At 34.4% G+C, this 22,431-nt stretch overlaps 1 protein-coding gene across 3 annotated transcripts in view; it reads right to left on the bottom strand.

Moving 5' to 3' along the window:
* SESTD1 (SEC14 and spectrin domain containing 1) overlaps window positions 1-22,431 on the bottom strand; it is a 152,454-nt gene that overhangs the window by 108,873 nt on the left and 21,150 nt on the right. Inside the window, exons 2-3 of one of the 3 annotated variants that reach the window (XM_057503833.1) lie at window positions 3,653-3,736; window positions 2,915-2,985 (exon numbers count right to left, since the gene is read on the bottom strand). The exons of 1 other annotated variant lie outside the window; for it this stretch is intronic. The gene's annotated coding sequence lies outside the window, so the exon portion shown is untranslated. The remainder of the gene's footprint in view (window positions 1-2,914; window positions 2,986-3,652; window positions 3,737-22,431) is intronic. One more of the 3 variants, XM_036879370.2, reaches the window with a different exon arrangement.

The following is a 22,431-nucleotide window of genomic DNA, read 5'->3' as shown; positions in this document are numbered from 1 at the left end:
GAAATAAAACTATCACTATTTGCAGATGACATGATACCAAATACTCCACCATACCAAATACTCCACCAAAAACCTATTAGAATAAGTAAATTTAGTAAAGTCACAGGATACAAAATCAGTGTCAGAAAAATGTTTCATTTCTATATACAAATAATGAACTAGCAGAAAAATTAAGAAAACAATCCCATTATAACTGCATCAAAATGAATACAATTACAATTGCACCAAATACCTACAAATAAATCTAACCAAGGAAGTGAAACACTTGTACTTTGAAAACGATTTAACTATTCTATGCTGGATAGGAAGAATTAATATTGTTAAAATGGCTATACTACCCAAAGCAATCTACACATTCAGTGTAATCACTATCAAATATCAGTGGCATTTTTCATTACGCCAGAGCAAATAATTCTAAAATTGTGTAGAAACACAAGACATCAAAGAGCCACAGCAATCTTGAGAAAGAAGAGCATGCTGGGCATATCTGATCCCTGATTTCAAACTGTACTATAAAACTATGGTAATCAAACCATATGGTTCTGACATAAGAACAAACCCAAAGACCAATAGAACAGAAGAGAGGGCCCAATAAATAAATCTGCACCTAAATAAACCTACACTTCAATGATCAATTAACATATAACAAAGGAAGCAAGAATATACAGTGAGGAAGACACGGTCTCTTCAATAAACGGTATTGGGAAATCTGAACAGCTGTGTGCAAAAGAATGAAACTAGGTTACTGTATTACACCATATACAAAACTAAACTAAAAATGGAATAAAGATGTAAACATAAGATCTGAAACCATAAAACTCTTAGAAGAAAACACAGGGAATAAACTCTTAAAAAGTAGCATTAGTAATTTTTTTCTGGATATGTTTTCCCATGCAAGGGAAACAAAAGCAAAAATAAAGAACTAGGTCTACCTCAGACTAAAAAACTTCAGCAAAGCAAAAACCATCAACAAAACAAAAGGCAACCTACTGTATGAGAGAATATATTTAGAAACAATATATCTGATAAGGAGTTAATTATCCAAAATATATAAAGAACTCATACAACTTAAAACTAAAAATAATAGTAATATAACCTAATTAAAAAATGGACAGAGCACCTGAATAGACAATTTCCAAAGACTTAGATAGCCAACAGATACAATGAAAAGATGCTCAACATCACTAATCATCAAGGAAATGTAATACAAAACCATAATGAGATATCACCTCACACCAGTCAATAGGCTAGGATTAAGACATGAAATACCAAGTGTTGGACAAGGATGTACAGAAAAGGGAACCCTCCCACACAGATGGTGGGATTGCAGATTGGTACAGTCACTATAAAAAGCAGTTTGGAGGTTCCTCAAAAAAATTAAAAATAGGAATACCATTATGACCCAACGATTTCACTTCTGGGAATCTACCCAAAGAAAATGAAATCATTAATTTAAAAAGATATATGCACCCCTATGTTTATCGCAGCATTTTTTACAACAGCCAAGATATGGAAGCAATCAAAGAACCCATTAATGTAATGGTACATACATAAAACATAGTATTATTCAGCCATAAAAAAGAAATCTTGCCAGCTGTGACAACATGGATGGACCTAGAAGGTATTAGGGCAATAAGTCAGAGGAAGATAAATACCATATGGTTTCACTTATATATGGAATCTGAAAAACAAAAATGAACAAAAAAGAGAAACAGACTTACAAACATAGAGAATGGATAGTTGATTACCATAGCGGGTGGTGTCAAAGAGGTAAAGGTGATAAAGAGGTACAAATTTCAAATTACAAAATAATTTAGTCCCAGGAATGGGAGTATAGCATAGGGAATATAGTTCATAATATGGTGATACCTTCATATGGTGACAGATGGTTAACTACAACTGATGGTGAACATTTAATAATGTATATAATTGTTGAATCACTAAGTTATTCATCTGAAACTGCTACTGTATATGAACTATATTTCGATTAAAAAATTTTAAATAATAGCTCTCTCTGATTTCTCATATTTTTGCTCCCTGTAAAACATTAACACATCTTATCTTCATATGTACATATGTACTTCAAGATATTTTCTAATCCAGTGTTTCAATTTTTGTCCCCACTATTAACTGTCTCCATCTCTCCATATTTTGTAGTTTTAAATTCTCCAGGGAAAAATCTGATTAGCCCAGTTGATACAGGCTATAATTCACTAGTCTTGGTTTAGTTTTCTAATGTCCACTCAGCCACAGCCAGGCTAAATACAAAATGGGACTATCTATACAGCAAGGGCTAAGATCAAGACAGTTTCCCTTAAAAGGGAGCTTTAGCATGGCAGTCATCTAGAGGCTTGTCCAGCCAGTATGCTGTCCAAACAGGATGTCAAAGAGAGCGGGACCTTTAAAACAAAACAAGAAAATTGAAGGCTCAACTGTATTATCCACCTTTACTAAGTTGCATGTCTGAGAGAGTATGGTCCATCATATTTTATCCCTTCCTCCCTTGTCCCACCTCGTACCTACACACCATCACAATATAGTGACAGTTTCTTAGAGAACACTGTGAAATTGCACTCTATTTAGTGAAAGAATATTCTTTTTTTTTTTTTAACAACATCCTCTTTTTTAAATCAAGATCTAACTGACATAAAACATTATACTAGTTTCAGGTATGTGGTATGATTTGATATTTGTATATATTTGCTTAGTGATCACCACAGTAGGTCTAGTTAACATCTATCATCAAACATAAATTCTTTTTGTCTTGTGAACTTTTAAGACCTACCCTACTAGCAACTTGCAAATATGCAATACAGTATTATTAACCATAATTACCCAAAAATAATTTTCCAGCTGAGTAGAAAATGATTATATAAGAGTATATTACTTATTCATCAAATACTTAAGAACCTACCTTATTTCAGGAACTGTGCTACCAGCTGGAGCTAAAAATGCAAGTCAACGCCCTTCTTTGAAAAAGATGTACTTAAGAAAAAAACAGATATTAAGAAAAAAGGTATTTTATAGTTTCAATATTTGTTGGATTATGACTAATTAAGCAAGCCTACTTAAAGAAGTATGTTATTTTACAGCTTTCATATATAGAACTAAAACAACAAAAATCACCACTATTTGCACCTGTCTACAAAAAAAAAAAACACTGCCTAACTAAATGTGATATATTGTTTTCAAGTTTTATCCTTTAATATTTGCTTGCAATTTGTTCATTCATTTTTGTTCTTCATCAGTCTGGGCTAATATACAATTACTAAGAAGAATGAGGGAAAAGCTCATATTTTACATTTTTAAATCTAAAGCCAGTAGCAATTACATGTTTCCTGATCATATTTTGACCTAATGTGTCTGTCGTTCAGCCCTACAATAACAAGACAGCTCAGATTTATATCTATGGTCCCTTTTCTTGTTATCAATTTGTCAGAGACCAGATTTGAAAGCTTGATAATGATAATGATAATAAAGGTTATGAATATGACTATATATTATTATACCCATTTTACATAAGTGTTAACTGGGGCTTACAAGAGGTTTAAAATTGCCCAACATCTCACAACTAGTAAATGGGCAAGTTAGGATTCACACCCAGGAAATCTGGTTCCAGTAATGATGCTCTCACATCATACTATCAACTTACCAGTAAAACAGCTCCAAAAACAGCCAATGACAACCAGCCAACTGACTAAGATGGAGCTCTAGACTACATGCAACATTAAAATATCTAAAGAAAAAGAAATATATGTATATAAATATGTGCTACTGACTTGATTCATTCATTCTAAGGCACCAGTACTTTCACCCACCATTGCTTTTCCATCATCTGCGCAGATGTTGACACAGTGAAAAGTCAAATAATACCTAAGAATTATAAAAATAGGTGTGATTTCACAGACCCCATGGAAGTTAGAAACAAGAGAATTGCTGATCTAGGCTAGGCTGTTAATGGGATGCTCCCATAAAGGAATTTCAACCTTGAGGGAGTAATGCTGATACAGGAACTTAGTGACAGAAATAGATTGGCTTCCTAACCAGACTTTTCCTGTGGTGTAAGCACAAATTCAGAACTGCCTTTGGTTCCTTCCTATTTTCTGGCTCTGGCTCCATCCTCATCAGTTCTGTGAGTTATGTAATGTTCTTCCAATAAATCCCTTTTCTGCTTAAGTTAGTTAGCACAGGCTTTTATTTTAGTCAGTGGAGAAACTTCATTGGAAGAGGAATAAAAGGTTCAATTTAGAGTTTAATTGGTTGTGTCTGCAATCACTTACTGCTATTTCTTCTTGTGTAATCTGCTGCCATTTACTCTGAACGAAAATGCCCATCAATAGACCAAGGTTCTAAAAGCCTTGCCACAATAAAACCCAATTAACCAGTACCCAACAGAAAAATTTCTTAAGATCCCACAAAGCATGAGAAACAGTAAGTGTGGATGACCTCTTGAGTAATATCTGTGTTATTCATCTTTGCAAGTCAGGTTATTGATTTCATGCAAACAAACACCAAATTTTTACCATTGTGTTCTCCATATAAAGTGGAAAGGGGAGATGGTTTCAGTGTACAGTCTAGACTTACCTTGTCAAACTATGATAACCAGAAGAAATCTGAAATTTTATCATTTTCCCCTGAGAGAGATGCTTTATCCAAACTTTCCATCTTTCCATTACTTTACAAAACTACCTCAGCATGGCAAAACACTAATTTTCTAAAAATGAAGCAGCTTTTCTTAGGAATCTCGAAGGTGATGAAAAAGTAATTTAAAGTAATGAGAAATATAGATTTTGGGGTGTGTTGGCCAAGATCAAATGAACTTACAGATAAAATGTGAAATCATCAAGAGATGAAAGCTGTAATGCTTACTCTTTATACATCATATTTTCCTCCCCTCTAGAGTCTCCATTCCATTAATCTCTTCTATGTTGTCAAAAAAGAGATGGGTAATGGAAAATAATCATTATTGTACTACTAGTTTCAATTAGTTTTTCCAAAAGTTATTTTTTTAGATTTCTTAAGTCATTAGCATAGCCATAACAATAAAAAACCCAATTTGCCTATCTTTGTTCATTTTACATATTGCATAGTTAAAATAACATACATAGCACACAAAATAAAGAGAAAATCTTGCAAAACACATATCAACTGCGATCACCATGAATAAAATGTAAATTAACACAAAGGTATCGGCTCACACTTTTCTCCAATGGGGTAAATACAGATCATTATTTTTCACAAGAAACTCATTCTGTCTGGGTAGATTATATTTCCAAGTAAGAATTAACCCAATGATGATACATACTTGATATGAATTAATGAAAACTTGCAAGGAAAATACATTTTTAAAAGAACTTGCCAAGTGAAGCAAGCTAAGAAATTGAAAAATTAAACAATTCACCACATGCTTAACAAAAAACATGTCACATTTCATATACAGTAATTTAAAACTGCCTATCTTAAGTCATAATTTGTTAAATATAAAAGGCAGCTAGATTTGATAGCAGATGAGGTGCCTCTGCAACTGGGGAATATCAAGAAAAATGTAAAACTATGATTGCATGTTATCTTCAACCAAAAGCAAGAATCACCAAAGTAAATACATTCCTAGCTTCAAACTAAAACCTATCTAAAACAAAACCCTCCTACAGTTACAGATGATGAATTCTGAGAAGCAGAAATATAAGGAGACCAGGTTTCAACTGATATTTGTATACATCCTCTGGTTTGAACATCTTTCCCAAGATCCTGCAGAGTTAAAAGAGGAAAACTGGAGCAGTAAAGTCATTAAATTGGCATCTTGTCTCCCCCAAATGTAGAGACCAAGTCTTATTTATGTTTGTATTTATTTACTCATTCATTCACTCACCCATTTAACAAATCTATAAGCACTTACTAGATCAAGGAAAGGCTAGGTGCTGAACATCCCTGGCATTCAAAAACTATCTAAATAAATGAAAAAAATGAACAAATACATGAAACAAACAGAAAAGTAAAACTTACCCTAGACATCCTAACATCATCAGAACTACTAAAGTGAACACCTTGTAGTGTAATCATATGATCACATGCGCATAACTTTCAAAGCAGCCCCACCCCCACCCATCCCTTCTTGCCTCTTCCTACTGGGACAGTCTCCCACGAATCCAGCAGTCACATAAGTTGCTGGATGCTGGAGAAAAGAAGGTCCATGATTGATTAGATGGACACCAATGGGTGCTATCAATGGATAGCCATTAGAGGGCAGCAGAGGATGTGCTGAGGCAGCAAGAAAAGAGAACTGCAGCAGGTCTATTATCACTGCTGGGCACATTAGCTTCATAAAGGATCGTAATTGATGATATGAGTGGGTGCACTGGAATTCCTTTCTCAAAAAGTATAAATCAACCAGTTTATTCAGAAAGTTTAGTTTTTCTTGAAGAGCATTTTTAACCACCAGTGAAAACCCATTAGGATAGCCTAAGGCTAACTGAATCATCTTTAAAAAGTCTAGATCATGTAGAGATGTAATGGCAATAAACAAAATAAGAATGCAGCCTGCTTATTAGCCTTGTATTTCCAGAAGAAATACTACAGCTTTCCTTAAATTTAGGTAAGAAATATCTTCAAGTGTTGTAACAAAGAACAGTCTTAGAGATGAAAACAAGAGAGCACACATACTACTACTTGCCTGGGTTCATCACTCCATATACCCATATATAAAATTATACAGAAATAAAAATTATACAACTTTAGGTAACACACCAGTAAAGCAGATCAACAGCAGAAAATTTATATAATTTTTTTTGTTATTGCAGGCAGGTATATAATTATTAATCTGATTTTATAACAACGTTGACAGTTTTAAATGAAAGAATAATCTTTTTGGATAAATTTTAAATAAAAATGGATCAGTCCAACAGAGGATATAAACATTATAAATATCTATGAACCCAACATAGAAGCACCTAAACATGTAAAACAAATACTAACAGAACTAAAGGGGAAAATGGACTGCAACTCATACAGATTAGGGGACTTTAACACACCATTTATATTAATGGACAGATCAACCAGACAGAAAATGAATAAGGAAACAGAGGCATTGAACATGGACTGGTATGTACAGAACACTCTACTCAAAAGCAGCAGAATACACAGTGTTCTCAAGTGCACATGGAACATTCTCCAGAATAGATCACCTACTAGGCCACAAAAAAGAGCCTCAATGAATTCTAAAAGACTGAAATTATACCAAGCAACTTCTTAGACCAAAATGGTATGAAACTAGAAATGAATTGCACAAAGAAAACAAAACAGCCCACAAACACATGGAGGTTAAACAACATGCTTCTAAATAATCAATAGATCAATGAACAAATCAAAACTGAAATCAAGCAATACATAGAGACAAATGACAACAAAAACACAACAGTCCAAAATTTGTGGGACACCACAAAAGTGGTTCTAAGAGGGAAGTGCACAGCAACACAGGCTGACCTCAGGAAACAAGAAGAATCCCAAATAAACAGTCTAAACTCACAATTAAAGAAACTAGAAAAAGGAGAACAAATGAAACCCGAAGTTAGGAGAAGGAGGGACATAATAAAGATCAGAACAGAAATAAACAAAAATAGAAAGTAAAATATAGAAGAAAAAAATTAATGAAATCAAGAGACAGTTCTTTGAGAAGATGAACAAAATAGACAACCCTCTAGTCAGATTTACCAAGAAAAGCAGAGAAAGTACATATATAAACAAAATCAGAAATGAAAAAGTAATGGTCACAATAGATACCATAGAAATACAAAGATTATTAGAGAATTCTATGAAAAATTACATGTGAATAAGTTGGACAACCTAGAACAAATGGAAAAATTCCTAGAAAAGGAAAAATCTTCTAAAACTGACCGAAAAAGAAACAGAATATAAGAACAGAACAATTACTAGTAAAGAAATTAAAATGATTATCAAAAAACTCCCAAGAAACAGAGGTACAGGACCAGATGGCTTCAGAGCTTTATTCTACCAAACATTTAAAGAAAAGTTAATATCCATCCTTCTTAAAGTATTCCAAAAAGTGGAAGAGGTAATACTTCCCAACTAATTCTATGAGGCCAGCATCACTCTAATACCAAAAGCAGACAAAGACACTACAAAAAAGAAAATTATAGACCAGTATCCCTGATGAACATAGATCCAAAATCTTCAACAAAAAATATCAGAAAACCAAATTCAAAAATACACCAAAAGGATCACCCATCAAGACCAAGTGGAATTTACTCCAGGGTTACAAGAATGGTACAATATTCATAAATAAATCAATGTGATACATCACATTAACAGAAAGGAGTAAACCACTTGATCATCTCAACAGATGCTGAAAGAGCATGAGAAAACTGAACATCCATTCATGATAAAAACTCTCAACAAAATGGGCATAGAGGGTACATACCTCAACATAATAAAAGTCGTACAAGAAAAACCCACAGCTAACATCAAAAAATAGCAAAAAACTGAAAGCTTTTCCTCTAAGATCAGGAACAAGATAAGGATGTCCACTCTCACCACTTTTATTCAACATAGTGCAGCAGTCCTAGCCACAGCAATCAGACAACACAAAGAGATAAAAGGCAGGAAGAAGTTAAACCATGACTATTTGTAGATGACATGATATTATCTATAGAAAACCCTAAAGACTCAACCAAAAAACTGTCAGAATTAGCTGGATTCAGCAAAGTTGCAGGATAAAAAATTAACACACAGAAATCTATTTGGTCCTATATACAAACAACAAATTGCAGAAAGATCAAGAAAACAATTCCATTTACAAAAATGCATCAAAAAGAGTAAAATACCTAGGAATAAACCTAATCAAGGAGGTAAAAGACCTGTACTCTGAAAACTATAAAACACTCATGAGAGAAATTAAAGACACAAATAAATGGAAATCTATCCCTTGCTCATGGATAGGAAGAACTAATATTGTCAAAATGGCCATCCTGCCTAAAGCAATCTACAGATTCAATGCAATTCCTATCAAAATACCAAGAGCATTTTTCAATGAACTACAGCAAATAATTCCAAAATTTGTATAGAACTACAAAAAAAACCCAAATAGCCAAAGCAATCCTAAGCAAAAACAAAGCTAGGGGTAATTATTATTCTCCCTGACTTCAAGCTCTACTACAAAGCCACATTAATGAAACAATTTGGTACTGGCACAAGAACCTATCCATAGAATATATGGTAAATTAATATATGATAAAGGAGCCATATATATATACAATGGGGAAAAGGGAGTCTCTTCAATTACTGGTGTTGGGAAAACTGGACATCTATATGCAAGAGAATTAAACTGGATTATTGTCTAACTCCATACACAAAAGTTAACTTGAAATGGATCAAAGACCTGAACCTAAGACATGAAACCATAAAACTCACAAAAGAAAACATAGGCAAAAATCTCATGAGCAGTTTTTTCCTGGATACATCTCCTCAGGAAAGGGAAACAAAATCAAATATGAACAAGTAGGACTACATCAAACTAAAAAGTTTCTATACAGCAAAGGACACCATCAGCAGAACAGAAAGGCAACCTACAGTATGAGAGAATATATTTGTAAATCATTTATCTGTTAAGGGGTTAACATCCAACATATGTAAAGAACTCATACACCTCAACACCAAAAAAATAAATAACCTGATTAAAAAATGGGCAGAGGACCTGAACAGACATTCTTCCAAAGAAGAAATATAGATGCCAACAGGCACATGCAAAGATGGTCCACATTGCTAATCATCAAGGAAATGCAAATCAAAACCACAGTGACATATCACCCACCTCACAGCAGTCTGCATGGTCACTATCTAAAAGGCAAGAATTAACAAGGGTTGGCAAGGATATGGAGGAAAACCTCCCATATTGCTGGTGGGAATGTAAATTTGTGCAGCCACTGTGGAAAGCAGTATGGAGAAAAAAATTAAAACAGAAATACCAATTGACCTAGTAATTCCACTTCTAGAAATTTACCCAAAGAAAGCAAAATCCCTGATATAAAAAGATATATGCACCCTTATGTTTACTGCCACATCATTTACAATAGCCAAAATATAGAAACAACCAAAGTGTCCACCAATAGATGACTAAAGAAGATGTGGTACATATACACAATGAAATAATATTCAGCCATAAAGAAGAAATCCTGCCATTTGCAACAACATGGATGGACCTAGAGGGTATTTGTTAAGTGAAATAAGACAGGTGGAGAAAAGACAAATACCATATAATTTCACTTATTTGTGGAATATAAAAACAAAACAAAATGAACAAAACAGCAGTAGACTCAGAGACACTAAGAAGTGACTGGGGGAGGTGTTGAGGTGGGTGGGTAGAGAGGGTGAGGGGGATAAAGGGGCACAAAAATTCTCAATCATAGTATTAGTTGGTTTTGGGGATGGTAGTACAGCATGGAGAATACAGCCAAATGATTCTGTAATATCTTCCTATGTTGATAGATAGAGACTGCACTAGTGGGGGTGAGGATTTAATAATAAGGTAACTGGAACCACTGTGTTGTATATTTGAAACCAATATAAGATTGTATATCAACTATACTTTAGAAAAATTAAGTGAAAACGATAAATGGTTAACTTTTTCCACAATAGATATCCATCCAAAACTGTAATTCCTCTGAATAAAATTGAAAGCTAAAGGATCACTATATGATATTTTTACAAATGGATTAGGGCCTAGTTTATTCAGGAGGGAGGGAAGAACAAAGGGAAGAAAGAGAGAGAGAGATTTGGTTTTTTTAAGAAAATACCAATAATCTACCTGGAAAAGAAAATTGAATATTAAAGAGACCGGGAGGACATTAAAGTCCTACTATGCTGTCATTAAACTTCAAAAATTCGTTAGTCTGATGCTCATGGGAATGACAACCCACCACCTAATAAACCTTCTCAAGAACAGTATAAACAGCTATGCCTCTACCACCCTCTTTGCCCTCCCGCTTCTCCACAGGAGTCATTGACACTGGTATCTACAAAGTCAGAAGCATAGGGAAGTCAATTCCTTAAGGACTTCCCCACCCCTCTAGGTATTTCACCAAACCCTTAAGGGCTACACATCTCCATTTCTGAAGGTTCATCTTCAAAAATTCCTTAACTGAATGAATTCAACTTTGGTTCTTCTTGATTACGTTAATCCTTAGGAGTTTGGCTGCTACTTCACCAAAACTGGGACAGGAAAAGGAAAAAATATTGCTTTACAGAAGTCAACCCAGCTTGTAGAATTTCAGAAATGTAAATATATTTCTGATATCACTTGTAGAGTACCCCATGGGCAGAGAGCCTCTTTACCTACTGCTAGAGGTCTCTGAGATGAACTCTCTACCTGCATGGCTTCTCTGCATCTGAGCAAGAAACCTGGACCACCTCCACCTCCAGGACCACTTCCATGGCCACTGAGTTCAACTGGCAGGGTAGGTCTCCCTCAGGAACCAGAAGCAGCAGCACGTTCAGCCATGATGACTTTATAAACTCAGTGCTAATTTCTAGATCCCAAACCCTCTTTTGTCTCCTGCCTGCTTCTTCATCTTGGAATTTCTCTAGGTCATAATCAAACCTCTTCTCTCCTGATCTTTATCCTAGAAAGAAGTGTTCTTCCTCTATCCTTGGCAAAGATATACATGCTTTTATTGCGCTGGTCACCCACTAAGTCCAACATTCCAAACATAAATAAAGGTTCATATATATTGCCAGGTTCCTAATTTCATATAATTGGCATACAAATTTTTAGTGTCTGATTGTTTATATGGTGGCTACCACACATGTACAAAAGAATACTTAAATTCAAATAAAATAGTTTACATAGTATGAATTGAGATTTTAGGACTATTAAGTTTTTTTTGTTTATATAATGCCAGTATTTGGTACACACCAAACATCACACTGGAAAAAAAATAAAGAGTGCAAAAAAAGAGCCTGAAAATTTTAGGTTAACTAGAGAGATGGAAAACTGCTCATAAAATGGAAATTACTCAATCATTACCCAGGCAAAAGAGGCCAGTGGAACATATGAAAGAGTTATTTTCCGTCATACTAGAAGTTCCACTAAAAAATGTACATTGTAACATTTTTGAGGTAAAACTACAAAAACAATATTGAACACTGCAAATCCTTTAACTTATTCAGTAACTGAAATGCTACTTCACTATCACATGGAGCAAAGTAATATAAGACATTTATGGAAAACTATAGAATTATCCCCTCTTTTATCTCTCATAAGGACTGTTAGCAGTATTAGCTATGTTCCTGAGGAAAGACCTCCCCTTTTGAAGACCTCTCTGTCATGGGATTCTACTCCAGAACTTTCCTCCCTGAAAGGCGGTGGTGTAACAGTAAAGATCATGGCCTTGGGGCGACAGTGTGACTCTGTGGCAGCCACTAAGTAGCTAGGTGGGTTGGGCATTTCCTTTCATTTCTTTTCTGGGCAGGCATAACCACTAAACCTAAATCATGGGCCTGAAGATTAGGTGAGCTATTGTATGTGTAGTGTTAAGTATAATCCAGGATGGTAAGCATTCAATAAATGGCGTCTGTTAGTAGAAGCTAAATTTTCCTTCCTCCATTAATTATTGCTTTCCTATCACTGATCCTCCACTGATGCTGCAGCCAGAGCATTCCCACTAAGACCTTCTGGGTCCAACACACTAAAATGATCACAATCCTATTATAAGTACTTTAACACATCCTGGCAGCTTTTTATGTCCCAAGAAAATTATTTTTTCCTCAGAATGACATACAATTCTATTAATATCCCCATTTTTTCTGATGAGAAAACAGAGGTACAGAGAAGTAATTTGCCCAAGGTCAAACAGATATTAAGAGATTTATAAATCACAGACTTGGCATTTACTCCAAAATTTTCATTTTATTTGATAAGTGTCTTAGTCCATTTGGGCTGCTATAACAGAATTACCATAGAGTGCATGGCATGGATAACAGACATTTACTTCTCACAGTTCAGAGGCTGGGAAGTCCAAGATCAAGGCACAAGCAGATTCAGTGTCTGCTGAGAGCCCACTTCCTGATCCACAGAAGGCAGGTTTCAATTTGTGTCCTCACACAGTGGAAGGAGCCAGGAAACTGTCCAGGGTCTCTTTCATAAGAACACTAATCACCTCCCAAGGTCCTAGCTCCAAATACCATCAATTAGGGATTAGTTATCAACATATGAATTCTGTGATGGACACAAACATTCAATCTACACAGAATCAGAACCAGAGACACAGACTCACCGCCCTAAGACTGCACAGCAAGTGAGTGACAACATGAAACCCTTGCTCCTAAAACCCTGCCTATGGTTTCCTGCCACTACATTATCACATAATAAACCCCAAATTAAAAAACATGAATAGCAGGGAACCATTATTTCATATATGTTAATGATTTTTTAAAATAAGTATGTCCCCCACAAAAACTTACATACAAATACTCATAGCAGTATTACTCTTAACACTCAAGATAAGGAAACAACTCAAACAGCCATCAGTTCAGAATGAACAAAATGTGGTACATCCATATGATGAAATACTACTCAGCAATAAAAAGAAATGAAGTATTGATATATAGTAAAACATGGATGAACCTTAAAACATTATGCTAAGTGAAGAAGCCAAATACAAAAGGTCACATATTTTATGAAATATCCAAAATAAATTCTTAAACAGAAAGTAAATTAGTGGATGCCTGGGCCTGGCAGAGGTATGGGAATGACTGGTAATGGGCACAAAGATATTTTTGGGAGGTGATGGAAATAAAAAATCAAATTATAGTGATGCTCCATAAACCTCCGGGAAAAAAAATCACTGAATTGTACACTTAAAAAGAGTGAATTCTATGGCATGTAAATTTTACTGACAAAAAATAATTTTAAAAATATACAACAGAATTGTTCATTTTGCCAATCAGGAAAATCTGAATGTAAATGATGTGCACTTTTAATATTAAAAACTAAAAATTAAAAACATGTATGCTATATGTTCCACAACATCTATAAAACAAACTATAACATTTGCTGAGCAATTTATCCCCGATTTTCACTATAATTAGAACACACTGCTATTAAAGCACCTCGGTTGCAAAGACAAGTTCCCTCCAATACTGTACATTCCAGGTGAGTAATACAGTAAGTAAAAAAGGTAAAGTGATGAAATAGAGGGAAGCTAGGAGAGGATGCACAATGTTGATACCACTCTTACATTTAGAAATGTCCTAACTTTTTACCACTCTAAATAAACTACAAATGGAACTTAGATTTGCTTTTCATGTTTACTCTATAGGAAGGTGTTAGGCTGGAGGGAGGAAAAACAAGGACATGCAAACAGAACAGAGAGATGCCATAGGGGGAGAACAGACCAGACCCCAAGGTCCGTGCCTTATATGGAAAGGGGACAGCTCTTCCTGAATTCCATCCTTCCGATGTGCCAACTAAGACCCAGATGTCAGCCTCCTCCCTCTTGGAAGGAAAAAAAGTTTCTAGTTGTCTATTATGTTACCTTTAGCCAATCATACCTCTCCACACCCCCTAGGATAGCTTGCCCACTCCTCCCCCTCCTAATCCCTTATAAGCCCCCACCTCCCTGACCAGGTGTGACTTCCCCAGCCTGTAATACCCAGACCGTGGAACATCACCGGGAGTGGCATTCAAATAAACTACCTGGCCCTTTGTTGCCTCTCTTGGCCTGCTTATTTCGGCTAAAATTTATCTTACAGAAGGTTTATAAAGGTCTTACCTCTTAGGGTAGCTCAAGATTTTCACAACAACACACATAAAGACATCCAAGATTTGATTAAAGGTTAAATATTTACTCCTTTAATGTTACCACACGTTTTAAAAGAAAAAGGTTGCCTTTGAGTACAATACCAAGACTATCCTGCACTCCATAAATATCAAAGGCTTACAGGATCAATGAATGCAGATCACTTTAAAACACCACCTACAGCAAAAGGTGGAATCTCAAATTAGTTATCTGTGTTTCTTTTTACCTCAAAATAAAACAACAATGACTAACATTACTGAGAATGTCTTATGTATACAGCATATCCTAATCACTTCACAGTTATTGCTTCATCAACAATCATATGAGGCTAGAACTGTCATCATGTAATAGCTGAGGAAACTGAGGTTTAGTGAGGAGAGTTTAACCTGCTCAAGGTCATGCAGTTCACAAGTGAAATGCACAAGGCAGTTACACCCAAAGCTGAGTCCAAGGCCTGAGTTATATTATTTCATGGTCTTGTTTAATGTAATAAACTTTATTATAATATGAATAATAAAAGTCTTTAACATCTCTTGAATAGAATTGCTCATTTTTAAAGATATAATGGCATTAAGGTTATGTTTGTTAAAGAGTCCCTTCATCTTTTTGTGACATACACATTTACAAATGAAAAACGTCTGGGATTTGTGTCAATAATGTAGAAGGGGGATATATATAATATATGATAGGCCATGTGTTGATAATTGTTGAAAGTAGATCATGGGTAATAGTGATTCATTTTATTTTGCTTTTGTAAGTTTGAAAATGTCCATGATAAAATAAAAAGACTGAATCTTTAAACATACCAATATTGTAAAAGAGAAAGCTACAATCCTTTCAAATTTTTGTGCATTTAGCAATATTTTATTTCAAAAACAAAGACAGAAAATAGACTACACATAATTTTTAAATACACATTCACCATCACATTCTAAAACTCTTTATGCAGAAAGATATGAGTATTTGATCTCTATATATATGACTTCTGAGGAGGAGAACAATTCTGACAAATGACTAACAAGAAGATACTTGTCAAAAAGCCGCAGGCAGGCAGGATCCCGGCTTTTGCCACTTTGTTGGCAGTGGAGACTTTTGTTTCCTGTCTCTTAAGTCTTTGTGACTGGAGTCATTTTCTCAGCAGTCTCCCTCTCCCTCTATCACTGTCACTATGCTATACTCTTTTTTCAGTAATTAAATTACTAAGAAAAGCATTAGTTTATGTACACAATATGTATTCACTGTGATGTGTGAACAGTAGTGGTTGGAGAATCAATTAAATATCATATTGTCTGACCCAGAGTAGAACCTAAAAGTTTGAATTTAATACAAATTAACACTTAAAAGCATGGCCCAAATTTAGTAACATTTTATGAAAATGTTTCTGAAATCTAAAGTAGGTATTGATTGGCTCAGTAGTGTGCACGTTTTGTCTAGGACAAGTTTGTCAAAGACAACGCCTGGCACATGACCAATACACAATAAATACTCACTGTACAAACTCCCTTCTTATGATCCTGCCAGCTTTCTCATTTAGGTGTCAAAGGGCAGAATAATTAGGAAGCAGGAGAAAAGGGGAAAAGCAAGCTTAGATAATTTTAAACTCAACAAAGCACTGTGAAGACAACATGGATTTACTTTGAACAGAATATTAAATTACACAGTTCAGAGACCTCTACTGAAATATCTTGGGACCCAGCCCATCAGGATCAGGAATGAAGAGAAGCACTTTATAAAGCCTTCTTTATGCTGAGCTAATTCTTAACTTTAGGCTTTTACCATTCGGATTATTTAACTTTACTACTTTTATAGCCTAAGTGAGTTTTCATTATCTATATTTCAAAACTTGTAAAAGTCACTATTTAACGTGAACATTTTTCCATTTTCTGAAATTACACTTTCACTTTTATTATAGTATTCACCATCACCCCCTCCTCCACCTCACCTTCTCACTTTAATATCTACAAATGCTTTCCAGCTCCTAGTTCTTTCTTGTGTTACTTAGGTGGCTCCTTACTCTAGCACCCACATCTCACCTGGCAGATTATCTGATCTGCAGAATCCAAAGAAGAACCACAAAGGAAACTTTACGATTCCTCTACACAGTCAAATACAAGTTATGCCAGTAAGTTTCTAATAGTTGAGGCAATATCATTTCTGCTATCAACTAATACTATATGCTAGAAGTGAGACTGTGGCAACCGATATTAGAAAAATATTTTTTGTAGGATCGTGCAACATACAAAATCAATTTTTTTTCAATGAGAAATTATGGCAATTGTTGACATTACAAAAAAATGATTTAAGTTTTGAAGTGTCCACCACCTCTAGTACAAAGCATATCAGTTAGGTAGGAGGCACCAAAGGAACACTTCCATTTTTAACAACTTCTTCACTGTTTGTGGAGCCCTGAAAACAAGCAGAGCCAGCAGGGTTGTCATGATTAAAGACTCAGATGGACCTGGGGTCAAATCCTACCTCTGCCCCTTCTTCAGCTGTGACCTCAAGCAAGCTGCTTTACCTCTCACCCTGGTTTCAGTACCTTAAGGAGGCCTGATGCCATTCTATGTAAGGTGATACATCATAATTCTTTCATTGAATTCCCTATTTAGCTTAAGTTTGTTACATTGGCTTCAATGCTTAAAACTAAAGGGACTAGACCTTAGACAATCACCCTTCCTGAAACCCTTCATCATGATCCCTCTACCTCCCAAGAGTCTACCTTGATATTTATCAACTACTGAGACAAAATCAGAGCTGCACAATCATTTCACCCCCTCAAGAAGAAATAAGGCATCCAACGTGCTATACTTTGCTACAGTGACAGAGAACGGTACTCTTGAATTAATATTCTTATAAGACCTCCTGAAACATCACCCCTGCTCAAAGAAATGCAGAGGCATGAGCAATCTTCAATACAAAACTACTACTTAAAAAAAAGTAATTAACAATTAAGTTGAAGTACTCCCCCAAAAGAACAAAGTAGAAAACTTTAATCAACATGCCAAACTAATTTTGTCTCTTTAAACAAGTATTTGAGTTATGAAAAAACACTTTGGATCAGAAACTTAAAACCTAAAAACAGAATGGACAAAAGCAAAAAGAAATGAAAGAAAAAGTGTCTGAACTCAAGTAAGAAATAGAAGAAAAACATAAAATCATACCAGAATTGAAGACTGAATTACAAGGTGCTCAAAAACAAATAAAAACTTAATAAAAGACACTGAAAGAAAACAATTAAAATGAGATAATGAAGTAAAAAGAGTTAAAAAGAAAGGTATTGAAATGGAAGATAGACAAGACGATATAATTATGCACAACTGGAGTCCCTTAAGAAGAAAATCAAAGCACTGGAATAGAACTAATATTTTAAGTATAATCCAAAAAAAAACTTTTCAGAAACAAAAAACCCAATTCTACATTTAAAAGGATCCACTAGATAGCAGGGAAAATGATCTGCCACAATCAACTCTGAGACACATCCCAATAAAACTATTAAGACTTTAAAAATAAAAGGGAAAATAAAACAAGGAATTCCAAGCTAAAGAATCAAATAACTTACAAGGGGAAAGAAAATCAAGACTAGCATTAGCTTTGTCAAAACAACATACATAAAGTAAGGCCACACTGTAAACATGGAAAGAAAGTGTAAACCAAGGAAGTTCATTTATGGCCAAGCTGTCCTTCCAGTATCAAGGCTATAAAAAACAACTTTAAATATGCAAAAAATCAGGTAAAACTGTGCCCATAAGCTCTTCTTAAGAAATCTACTAAAAACTGAGCTATGTCTAACCAGTAGGCAACTGGAAAATTTCAGGAAAGGGCTGATGGAAGAGTTGAATATATTTAATTGTAGAACTAAAAAGTAAATGCTTAAAGTTTAAAGTGAAAGTAGATATAATGCAATGAAAAAATGAAAGAGAAAAAATGTAGAATAAACCCACTGATCAGGGAAACAGCAATAGGTAGGAATCAAAGCACACCATTAAAAACTAACAAAGGATAACAGAAATTAAATAAGAAAACAAGGAATGAGGCCATTTATAAAAAGGCATAAGTATTCAAGTACCAACTATACCTGCAGCAAAAAACAAATCCAAAATGTCTAAAGAAAGCACATCAAAAAGAAAAATATAACACAATGAACACTGAATTTATAGCATAAAGTAATAGGAGAAAATTGAGATCAAATTCAACAGTCATTAAAGAAAATTATTTTTAATATGGCATATAAAAAAGTGATCTGACTAAATCCTGTATGCAAAACATAACCTAAAACAAAGTAAATCAGAGAAGCTCAAAAATAAAGGGACAGGCAATGGCAAATTAAGCAAATAGAAACAGTAAGAATCTGGAATAGAGATCTGATACTAAACAATTCAAGTCAAAAAGCGTTAAATATGACAAAGATGCTAAAAGCCACTACACACAATGAAGATGTAACAGTTAAGAATACCTATGCACCAAATAACACAACTACCTTTAAAAAGCAGAAACTATAAAGAATACAAAGACACAGAAAAACAACTTTAATAAAATTTAAAACTAATAAACACACAAAGTTAACTGAGAATAACTGAAAATTTAAACAACTTATATAACACAAATAAGGTAGCTCTTTTAAGTATATATCATATTATCACCTTGATAATAAAAACCAAACCTCCTTCTCAAGTCGACATGGATACTGACAAGAAAAAAGTGATCATATGTTGGTCTTAAAGAAAGTAACAGTATATTTCATGAGGTAAAAACAATACAATTCTAATAAAACAAGACATTACTAACAAAATAAAAAACAGGGCATTCTACCTCAAGAATTTTAAAACTTTCTACTATTAAATGACTCAAGTGAAACAGGGAATCAAAACCAAAACTACAAATTTTCTAAAAAAATATGAAAACGATATATTCAATGCACTAAAAAGAGGAAAATCTGTATCCTTAGGCACATATATCAATAATAAAAATAAATTCCCAATTCAAAATAAAGTAAATCAAAGGAAGACTTAAAGGTGGAAATAATAGATAAAAAAGAAATTAATGAGGTAGAAAATTAAAAATACATGTCTAATTCATAAACCAAAATGGAGCTTTTTTCCTTTAAGAAAATGGACAATGTTAATTCAGAAAAAAACAAAAGGAGAGAACACAAGTATACAAAATAAGAAATTTACTACTTTAGAAAAAAGTCACACTTTCAACAATATGAAAACATATTAGACAAGATTATTCATTATGGTAAAACTGGAATGTGTGTGTGTGTGTGTGTGTGTGTGCATGCGTGTGTAGAAAATACAATTGGAAATAACCTTCATGTCTGCAAATAAGAAAGCAGGTTGAATAAAGAATTCATATATCCACACAATGGAACAGTATACAGATCTAAAAGCTAATAAGATCTCTATGAAATAATATGAATATCCAGTACATATTGTTAAGTGGAAAAAGCAAAGTGCAAAAAAATGTCTACAGTGTGCTACTTCCTGTGTAGACAGGAAAGAAGAACATACACATTTATCTGCTCATTTCATGCAGAGAAAGAAAAGGAACACAAGTGAGAAACCAGAATAACTTCCTTCAGGAAGTAGGGGAGATTAGATGGAAAGCAAGAGGGATGGGTAGAAGAGTAGTAGAGAGGGAAGGGGTGACTAACTCAGAGTATAGCTTTCTGTATAGTTCCGACTTGGAACCATGTTAGTGTTTCACATACTCGAAGAAACATAACAAGACCAACAAGGATGAATGGGGGAAAAAAACCCTAAAATAGAAATGTCTCAACAAATGTCAAACAGAAATGTCTCCAACAGCATTGCAAATGGCAAACATAATTAACACTAACTGGGGTGATGAGGGGATAGGCAGAACTAACTCAAGTAACTTTGAACACAGTATTTCTACTACATATTCTAAAACTAAAAACAAAACAAAACAAACTGTAAATAAATACTGAATTCCAATAAATGGGTCTTTTTCCATGTTAAGGATTAGCAATTATTAATTACTTTCTGTATATTATAGGGTTGAGCAAATAGATAAATAATCTATGAATAACGGAAGTCAGACTTCTCACTGTCAAAGGGAGTTACAAATACGGGAAGAGCGAGGCTAGAAAAGGGATCTTGCAATGATGGTTGAAATAGGAAAAATTAAAATGTACTCACAGTTTTTAACATGCATTGATGCACGTATGTGTGTGCCCCTAGTCTGTCCCCTGAGAAGGTTCTGATGGTTAATTTATATGTCAACTTTACTAGGCTACAGAGGGCCCAGATATTTGATTAAACATTATTCTGAATGCTTCTGAAACATTATTCTGAATGTTTCTCTTTTGGAAGAGATTAACATTTTCATCAGTGGAGTAAAGCAGACTGCCCTCCATGCTGTAGGTGGGCTTCATCCAATTGGTTAAACAGAACAAAAAGACTGACCCTCCCGTAATAAGAAAGATTTCTCTAATAGACTGACTTTGGGCTTACCTATAACATCAGCTCTTCCTGCCAGATGGTCTTCAAATCGGAACATCAGTTCTCTCTGGGTCTCCAGCCTGACAGCCCACCTAGCACACTGGATTCAATGGCCTCCATAATCATATGAGCCAATTCCTTATGATAAATCTCCTTATATGTATATTCCATTGGTTCCTTTCTGTGGGGAACCCTAATACAAGAGCCTGAAATCAATGACCTTTCAGTAGGACGAGCACAAGTGCCTCAATCCTGATTTCTTAAATACTATCCCCACTCAAAGAATTTCTTAAATACTACCCCCACTAAAATGAAATAGGGAAGTGCTCAAAGATTTATGGCACATATCAGAAGAACACAGAATGATTCAGGTAAGAATTATTATTGCATGTTAAAACTCATGGGTAAAAATTGTATGAGAAATAATATATTTAGAGAGTGTCAAAAGTATCTTCCCAAAAGATAGTTGATAATTAAAAAGGGAAAGAAAGTAGCTTTAGAGTGGGGAAACCTGGAGGACACTACTATAACCAAGCAATAGGAATTATATCACCAGTTATTACAACAATAGCATGGGCCTCCAAAAATGAAATAGATACACTTCTGTAGTATTCAGCCAAAAATGCATAACTTGAAAATATACAAGAAGGAATACACAATACAAAATACAAGGAGGAAACACCAAATACAAATGGTGCAATATTTCTATAAAATAACTGACTTGCAGTCTTTAAAAATGTTATGAAACACAAAGAAAAATCATGAAACAAAGAAATACCAAGGAAGTGTTCCATAGGAGATTAAAGAGGTATAACAAATGAAAGACACACATGATCCTAGACTGGACCCTATGCTGGGGGAAAAAAAAAAAAAAACATTTCCCATTCATTCAAAAGCACATAAGGAAATTTCATAAAATTTGAATGAAGACATTATAGAACTGTATCTGCATTAATTTTCTGACTGATGATTGTACTGTGGTTGTAGAAGAATATATCCTTTTTTCTGGGAAATGCACACTGAAGTATTTAGGGGCAAAGGGACATTAATGTCTGCATATTGCTCTCAAATGTTTCAGAAAAAAAGTATTGCCTTATGAAAAGCAAATGTGGTTGAAAGTTAGTATTTGCTGAATCTGAGGTTAAGAGTATATGGGAATT

The sequence above is a fragment of the Manis pentadactyla genome, chromosome 6, assembly GCF_030020395.1.
Source record: "Manis pentadactyla isolate mManPen7 chromosome 6, mManPen7.hap1, whole genome shotgun sequence".
Lineage (NCBI taxonomy): Eukaryota > Metazoa > Chordata > Mammalia > Pholidota > Manidae > Manis > Manis pentadactyla.
Note: the sequence above shows the minus strand (reverse complement) of the source record. Positions and strands in the feature narration are given on the sequence as shown.